Raw genomic sequence first — 9,741 nt, forward strand, 5'->3', positions numbered from 1 at the left:
TTCCCTCTTCCAGAGTAATAGAGCCCCTGATTTTACCTGGGGCACATAGCCACCCAAAACAAAGCCCACATTCTCTCGCCTCCTTGCCCTAGAATTGACAATGTGACTAAGTTCTGGCCAGTGTGACATAAGTAAAAGGGCTGTGTGAAATTTACAGGAAGGGCCTTTAAAGAGAGGGAACGTGCTCTTCTTTTCTCCTTTTTCTTGGAAATGTTGATGTGATGGCTGGAGCTCAAGCAGTGAGTTGGGACCCTGAAGTAAAGCTCACACGCCAAGGAATACAGAGCAATAAGACACAAGTAAACTGGGCCCAGATATTATGAACCTTCCTTAAACAGCCTGGACTGCTTTTCTCTAGATTTATTTTATGTAAGAAATAAACTTCTATCTGGTTTAAGCCACTGTTGTTTTGGGGTTTCTGTCACTCACTGATGAACCAAATCCTAACTGATAAAAACAGTGACTGTATTTTCATTCATTCTGTAAACATTTCCTGAGCACCTACTGTGTGTCAGGCACTGAACATCCTGGCTCTGGAAATACAGCAGTGACCAAAGCAGGGAGAGTCCCTCTCCTGTCCTCCCCTCATGGAGCCTACATTCTAGCTCAGCCTCCACACAGCAAGGCATCTAGTAGGTGCTGAAATATTTGGTGAACAAGTCAACAAAGAGCCCTCCTGTTTATCTTTTGGTTTAAAACAGATTTTGTGTTCATGTCTGAGGATATTTGCACAAATAATGCTCAAGAAAAAAATCACAGCTGCTTTTTAAAAGAAATAAAATTACTTAATGAACCTTTTCTGTTGCTATACCTACCCCCCCCAAATTAGGTAAACACATTAACAAAGCCTATGGTTGCCTTTTAAATTATAGTAAACAATGATGATGCCACAATGATAGCTCAAAATAATGCACTGTCGTGTTACACATACCCCTCTATGCCTCCATGATGGGTATATGTATAAGACTGGTGTGAGAATTAAGTGAGATAATTTCTCAGAAACAGTTATTAAATATTAGCTATATTCAGTTGACAGTAAATATTAACAGCTTTAAAAATAGTCATAATTTTAAATTCAGTAAATCCATTTCTGGGATTCTATCCTAAGAAAATAATCCTAAGTATGAGGGGAAATTTTATGAAAAATATGGTCTCCCAGAGTCATTTATAATAGGCACAAACCAGAGATTCAGTGACCTTACCCTGCCACCCTGACTCGCATCCAGTGGTGAGCTGAGGCCGAGCACTCTGGCCCAGGCCGGGAGCTATAAACCTGGGACTAGCTGGGAAGATGTAGACGGGGCTGGGAAGAAGCAGAGAAGAATGCAGAACTTGAGTCCAACTTCCTGGCAAGGCAGACTTACAAGAAAGAAGAGTTCAAAATATCAAGTCCATCAGTGTAGAATAGAGCGAGAAAGCCAAAATGAGGCTTGACCCCTGAGATCAGGCTCCTTGAGGGAACATTCTAGAATGTGGATCTTGGAGAGATGCCCTGAGATTGGGAGGGGAACGGGAGGAAGAACCCTCCACAGAGCATCTCAGGCGCAGTTGGTGGGTGGGCCAGGAAACGCTGGATCCTGAATAGGAACAAAATATACTTCCATCATGAGTGGAAGGGCTAAATAAATTATTGAATACCAGAATAAGATATTATGTAACCATTACCAAATGCTGATTAGAAAGACTGTAGTAATCAGAGAAGAATGCTCAACTATTGCTAAGTATATACGTTTATGTACGTATAGTATATATCATGTATATGTATATATTTATATGCATATATTAAAAATATATCTAAGTACTTACTATATGTATATGAAACTATATATATATATATACTTACACATATATATTCATGGTATGTACTTATATATAAGTATATATGTATATGTGTATATACATATGTATACACGTATATGATAGCAGCTATGGCATATGCATAGGAAAAATATCTGGAGGAACCATATCAGAATGCTAATAATTGAGTAGGAAAGTAATGATGATTTGCCTTTTTTCTCTATTTGTTAAATTTTATTTAATGTGCAGGTTTTAAACTTTTATGTTTAAAAACTTGGATATGAGGACAAAAAGAAAATTAGGCACATTTATCTAAATGTTATAGTGCTGCTCTTCCAGAAATTTGTTTCTTAAGAATAAAATATGTGTGTCTTAGGCAGCGAGCCATATTTTCAGCCTCCTAAATCCTTTCCTCTAAATATCAACTGATGAGATTCCAGAGAAAGAATGTTCCTTCCTTGGACTACTTTTGGCTCTTTGGGAATAATTGTAACTCTTTCCTGACGTGGAATATCATTTAGGGGACAAAACTCAAAAACCTTGTTTATGGAATACACTCTAATGGTCAGCAATTTCCTGGGTCCTTTCCAAAGGTTCTCACTTGCTCCCAAGGTAAACTTTACACACGCATCACATAAAGCAATACAAAAGAAAGGGAAATGGTACAAATATAAATACTATTATACTTCTCCCATTATATATTTTCTCGTTTTTATTATTATCGTTTTTATTAGGAACTTCTTGACGGAATGGGAGTCATTTTAGTTCCTCATTTCACCAGAGCACAAGTTGATCTTTGGTTTGGGAAATTCTAGAGCTACGATCAGAATCAATTAATATATATGCCAATTGACCACATGATTATCAATACCAACTATCAGGCCTGCCAAAGACCTCCCATGAATTCTCTGAATCCAATCAATTCAGGCGAATATTTAGAATAACATCCTTAGTAATCAAAGATTGATTTTGAATTTAATTAAAAAAATTTTTTTAAGTTCCTCTAAACAGTTGGGGAAATATGAATGTGAACTAGGTATTAGATAAGATGAAAATGCATTTACTGTACCTGGAAAGGTGGAGATCCTTGATTTTCAAAATCAAGTGGCAAAATAGCAAGTAAGGTACAATCTCATTATAGGGACAAATATATATATAAGCATAATTAGAAGGGGATCCAAAAGGATATACAATGATGGGTTGGCAGGAATCATCTCTGGATAATAAAAATAGTGTTTTATATTCTTATTTTTTGCTTATTTGTATTTTTTATTTTTTAGGCCATGCCGCACGGCATGTGGAATCTTAGTTCCCAGACCAAGGATCCATCCCTCGCCCCCTGCATTGGGAGCGCAGAGTGGACTGGACTGCCAGGGAAGTTCCCTTATTTGTATTTTAAAAATTTTTCTATAATACACATACACTGTGTTTATAATAATAAAAGAATGTTTTCAATTAAAAAAAAAGCTCCCTTCTGTTTTAAAAATAGACCTCTGCATTTCCTGGTTCTGGCTATGTACAATATTCAGAATAAAATGTCAGACCCATCGAAAGCCAGAAATGTGGGAAGCATCCTCTTAAGTAAAGAACATAAATTTAAAAAGAAAATCTCATGGGAAAAAATTGCTTTTGCAAGATTACCTGCCCAAGTTTGCCAGTTCAAAGCTTGAACACATTTTGCATAATTTTTTGATAAATAAATAGATTTTAGGGTTATTTACCAAAACCAGGTTCATACTGTGATCATTTTGATGTTACCCATCATTAGTCACACTCTCCCAACAAAATTCTCCAGGCTGCACCTCTACATCCTAGTATCTGTGTATAGCATTCCCTTTAAAATATAACAGCTAGATGAACTAGTGATATTTAAGACATTTTTTAATATTTTGATAACCTTGAAATATTCATCTGTTATAGTTAAAAATAAAGGTAAATTATTCATTGACCACTTCAGCTGTAATGATTCCAAAGCAGCTGTGATTTATCTGGGCAATGGTCCTCAAATTAAAATAATTCTCTGAATCAGCTCTGGGCTTCATGCTGCTACTCCTTATATTTCACAGATAGGTTGTAGCAGCTCCAAAAAACCACTGTGGGCCAAAGAGTAAATAACCATTTTCAAAAGTGTAATTATATACTGTATTTATATTATAGTCAGAGATATGATGATCAGGTAAATAAAAGTGACAGGTCTGAAACTAAACAAAATGACTCTCAAGGAAATAAAAGGCACTTTTATACTACCTTTCAAGCAGTATACCTATGTATAGAGAATGTTATCCTTTTTTCTTAGCCCCAAAAGAAAGAATCAAAGAAATAAAAATTATACAGCTCCCCTCTATCCTCCAAATTAAAGGTCTACACCTAGAAAAAATTAAATTGACTGTACCAATCCTAAATACCCCTTCTTGCACATTGATAAAGGATTTCCTTGCTTTTAATGACTCTTACTGTTTTATGAGATTTAAAAACCAGAACACAGAAAGCCTTGTGTGTTTTTCAGAGTGGGGTGGGGAATTCTGGAGAAGCACATGATTGGCTTTCCTTCAGGACTCTGCTGCATCTTTGAATTCTATCCATATTAAAAATAAATGGGTCAGTGGATTCTGGATCTGCCATGGCAGCCTATTCCTCCTACTAATTACAGCTAAAAATTCTGACAAAAATATGCGGAGAAAACACTACCTGAGGACTGTGAAAGTAAACAAAACAGATGGATTTGGGGGGATGGGTGTGTTTTCCAGTTTTTTCTTTTCTCATGCAGCTTTATCCTAAGAACAGATCCCAGTTTCAAAGCAGTGCATGTCATAGGCAGCTAAAATTCCAATAGAAAACATGTCTTTCTAGCCAGAGGAACAAGGAAATGATCACTCTGTGGGGTGGAGTGAGTGGGAGAAATCCCAGAGGGGAAAAAACTAGAGAAAGGGGTCCCCTAATTCTGTGTATGAATCCTTGGTTCAATCTAACATCTGAGCCAAGCATGCAAGGTACAGACTCAAACCAACACAGCAAAGGCGTTGAGAGTTTAAATGAAATGTGAACCACCTACCTAAGTGTCAGACTAACCCCTGAACTATGCAGGTACAGGACAGACCCAAAGCAGTACAATAAAGGCTTATATGATTGAACTCAGAGTTAAACCACTGCCCACAAAGGTGAGAAGAACTTAGGGTCAGAGCCTAACCGGGTTGATAGCCTGCTAAAGCAAAAACATCAACATTCTCCTGAGGATTATGAAAGGACTCAGAACATATGCAGTACTACATTGATATGTTCAGGATACAATCTGAAATTACCTGACAACCAAAGAAACAGGAAAATGTGACCCGTTCTCAAGGGAAAAACAATCAATAGATGCCAACCTCAAGATGACCTACGTGTTGAAACTATCAAAGACTTAAAGCAGCTACTATAACTATGCTTCATGAGGAAAACACATTTGAAATGAATGAACAGATAGAAATTCTCAGTAGAGAATCAGAAACAATACACACACACACACACACCAAAACAAAAATAAGCAAACAAAAAAAATCCAGCTGGAAACTTTAAGACTGAAAAATATAATATCTGAAAATTTTTTAAAAACTCACTAGATGGGCTCAATAGTAGAACATAGATAGCAAAGGAAAATGAAGATAGAGCAATAGAAATTATCTAAACTGAACAGAAGAGAGAAAATATTGGAAAAATAGTTTCCAGATCTTTAGGACAATATCAAAAACTCTAGGACTGGAATTCTACAAAACAATTACTAAAACTAATAAATGAATTTAGCAGAGTTTAATGTTAATATACAATATCAACTGTATTCTTATATACCACTAGCAGACAACTAGAAAGTAAGATTTTCAAAAGTTCTACTTAGAGTATCACCAAAAATCAAAAAATACATAGAATAAATCTAACAAAAAATGACCAAGACCTTTACTCTAAAAACTGTAAAACACTGCTGAAGAAAATTAAAGAATACCTAAATAAATGGAAAGATATGGCATACTCATGGATTGAAAGACTCATTATTTTTAAGATGGCAGTATCTCTATAGTGAACTATACTCCATGTGATACAAATAAAAGCTTCAGCAGGGTTTTGTTTTGTTTTGTTGTTTTGTAGAAATTGATAAGCTGATTCTAAAATTTACATAATAATGCAAAGGATCAAGAATAATCAAAGGAGTTAAGAAGAAGGAGAATGAGAAAGCAAAGTTGGAGGACTTGCCCTGCCCGATTTCAATAATTACTGTAAAGCTACAAAAATCAAGGCAGTTGGTATTGGCGAAAAAATAGGCAAATAGATAAATGAAAAAGAATAGAATCCAGAGGGGCTTCCCTGGTGGTGCAGTGCTGGGGCTTTCCTGGTGGCGCAGTGGTTAAGAATCTGCCTGCCAATGCAGGGGACATGGGTTCAAGCCCTGGTCTGGGAAGATCCCACATGCCGCAGAGCAACTAAGCCCGTGCACCACAACTACTGAGCCTGCGCTCTACAGCCTGCGTGCCACAACTACTGAGCCTGAGTGCCACAACTACTGAAGCCCACGTGCCTAGAGCCCATGCTCCGCAACAAGAGAAGCCACCGCAACGAGAAGCTCGCGCACCGCAACGAAGAGTAGTTCCCACTCGCCACAACTAGAGAAAGCCTGTGCACAGCAACGAAGACCCAATGCAGCCAATAAATAAATAAATAAATAAATTTATTAAAAAAGAGGAATAGAATCCAGAAATATATATATATTTCAATTTTTTTCTTTTTTTTTACAAAGGTGCCAATTCAGAAGTGAAAGTCATTTCAGTGAATAGTGCTAGACCAACTGAATATCTGTTTGGAAAAATTGAACATCTGTCCTTGGGGGTACATCATACCCCCAAATTACCTCAAAATATGTCATTGACCTACATGTAAACCTAAATCCATAATACTTCCAGAAGAAAACATAGGAGAAGATCTCTGCAACCTTGGATTAGGCAAAGGTTTCTTAGATGGGACACCAAAATCACAAACTGTAAATGAAAAAACAGAAAACTGGACTTGATCAAAATTTAAAATGCTTGTTCTTCATAAGGCACCATTAAGAAAGTGAAAAGGCAAGCTACAGACTAGGAGAAAATACTCACAATATATACCAGAGGACTTTTACGTGAAACTAAAAAAAAAAAAAAAAATTCTTACAACGTAATAATAATAAGCCCAACAACCCATGGACAAACTATGTGAACAGATACTTCACCAAAGAAGATGGACAAATGGCCAATAAGCACATGAAAAGATGTTCAACATCATTAGTCATCAAGGAAATTCAAATTAAAACCACAACAGGATACCATTATACATCCATTAAATTGGCTAAAACTAAAAAGACAGAGCATGCCAAATGATAGGACATGGAGCAACCAAAACTCTCATATGTTACTTGTAAAAATGTAAAATAGTACAACCCGTTTGGAATATATCTTTGTAGTTAAACATACGCCTACCATAAGACCAACGCATTCCATTTACCCAAGGGAAACAAAGACATCTGTCCACACAAAGACCTGTGCATGAATGTTCTTCACTGGTTTATTTGTAATAGCCCCAAACTGAAAATAACCCAAATGTCCATCAACAAGTAAATGGGATAAATGAATCATTATTTATCTGTACAGAAGAATACAATTCAGCAATAAAAAAGGAATGAACTATTGAGACATGAAGCAACACAGACAAACCTAAAAATCATTATGCAGAATGAAAAATTCAGGCCAAAAAGAGTACACACTGTTTAATTCCATTTATATAGAATTCTATAAAATACATAGTAATCTATAGTGACAGAAAGCAGATCAGTGATTTTCTGGGGAAGGGGGTGGAGGCAGAGATGGAGTACAAAGATCTCAAGGAAAGTTTTGAGAATGATGGAAATGTTCGTTATTATTGATTGTGGTGATTACACGGGTATATAAGTATATTAAAACTGATCCAACTGTGAAGTTCAAGTATGTGCATTTTATCATACTTCAGTTGTACCTCAATAATATTGTACCAAAAATAAGAGGGGGAAAGGAGAATCCAACTTATTGGCAAAGGCAGTGGGTAGCACTATGGTTTCTGTTTCCAGCCTTTTGATGGATAGACAACCTAATCATTTCACTGTAAAACACTTGGAAATGATGGGTAAACTATTAACAAACATCCTCGTTAAGTGTATATTGACTTCACTAGAAATGAACCCAAGTTTGGTCTACCTTTTTGGAGAGTAGAGGGAGAAGTTTCTGGTCCCTAAAGCAAGGCACACAAGGACAAGGACTTGGCTCTCCGAGGGTAGGATTTGGGACTGAGACTTCCCCATATTCCTACAGGCACAGAAGCACTATACCCTCAGTGAAGGGCTGATCCAAAAATAAGAAATCCACTTCTTGGCCCAGGATGAAAATAAGGAAGCTCTTCCACCTTGGGAAAGGTCCCCTCCGAGAACATGTAACTTCCATGTGGATTTAGGATTTGAATTTATACTACCTCTGTAGTCAGGTAACCTCAAAGCAGAGAAATGAACTTAAAAGTGGTCCAGCCTGGAAATGTCCCTGAGGCACCTGACAGAAAAAAAGACAAAGCTCCTCAGTATGGCAAAAACCTTAATCAAGCCTCACAGGATTCCCGCGACAATACCCCACTGAAGTGACCTCACAATACAAAATAACAAAATACATGAGAAAACTAGAAAGGCAATATGTGTGCAAAAGTATAGCACTCAGGTAACACTTTTGTTGCTAAATATTAGAATTTTTCTAAGCAGAGCAAAAAAGTAGCCCCATAAAATCTGGTGCCTTTTTCCTCTGGTGCCTATTTTCCAAGGACATACTTGGAACCCCATTACAAAGAGAGAATTATATTCACGAAATGAAGGAAGCAAATTACAGAATGATACGTATAAACTGAGACTTGGTTTTGAAAAAAATATATAAAGGTTATATATTTGTGCATATAACAGAGTATGGAAATATATACACCAACGTTACTGAAGAGTAGGATGTGAGGAGGATTGACAGAGAAGAGTGTAAACACCTGTGTATATATCTGATATCTTTTTCTTTTCTGACAATGAGTATTTGTAATTTATTTAAATAAAGGAAAATATTGTAAAGAGCCATTTCGTTTGAAACAACAATAGCAGGTATTTTGTCATTGAAAATAATGGACAAAACCCAATTCTCCAAGTGCGGTACAACTGCTAGCTACAGGGAAGTCAAGCAATAGACAGAGGTGGACAAACCCAAAGTTCTTTAAAAAATCCTGTTTTTCATGCTTCTCTTCCTTTGGCATTCTGTCACCTAACATGTAATTATTCAGAAGCTGTTTTTCAGGAAGCGTCCCCTTCTGAGAATAATGCTTATTGAGAACAACTTGGACATGATTCAACAACTGACTGCAGGTCCCAGTTGCCTTACACAATAAACTTTATAACTTGTCCCCAAAGAGATTGGATCACACCATTAGAAAACATGGAGAGATCATCCCCTTGTTTGTGCTTGGCTTAGATTTAATCAGGTAACCAAAGAAATTCTAGTCAAAGAAGAATGACTGCATATAAAAACATATGAATACTAAAAGACTAGCAACTCTACATTTTCAAAAATTGTCTGAGATGTCTTGTTAAAAAAAAGATGTCTTGTTGAAAAAAAAGTTTTATCTTTATAAGATAAAGATAAGATACAGTTTTATAGAAGAAATAATTTGCTATAGTTTCAAAGTTAAAAAGCTTCTTAGAGATAAGAGGGATATAAAATATAGGAAAAGAGATCATTTCCAAGACAGAATACAAAAATGGATAGTTAAGGGATTTTTGTTGCACTGCAGTTTAGCGTGTGAAAAAATCATTTTAATGGAGTACATCTCATAATAAATATATGAATTATGAGACTGAGCTGATTCCAGAGTCTCCTTTTAATGAAATGTATCCTCCCA

The sequence above is a fragment of the Lipotes vexillifer genome, unplaced genomic scaffold, assembly GCF_000442215.2.
Source record: "Lipotes vexillifer unplaced genomic scaffold, Lipotes_vexillifer_v1.1 scaffold25, whole genome shotgun sequence".
Classification (NCBI taxonomy): domain Eukaryota; kingdom Metazoa; phylum Chordata; class Mammalia; order Artiodactyla; family Lipotidae; genus Lipotes; species Lipotes vexillifer.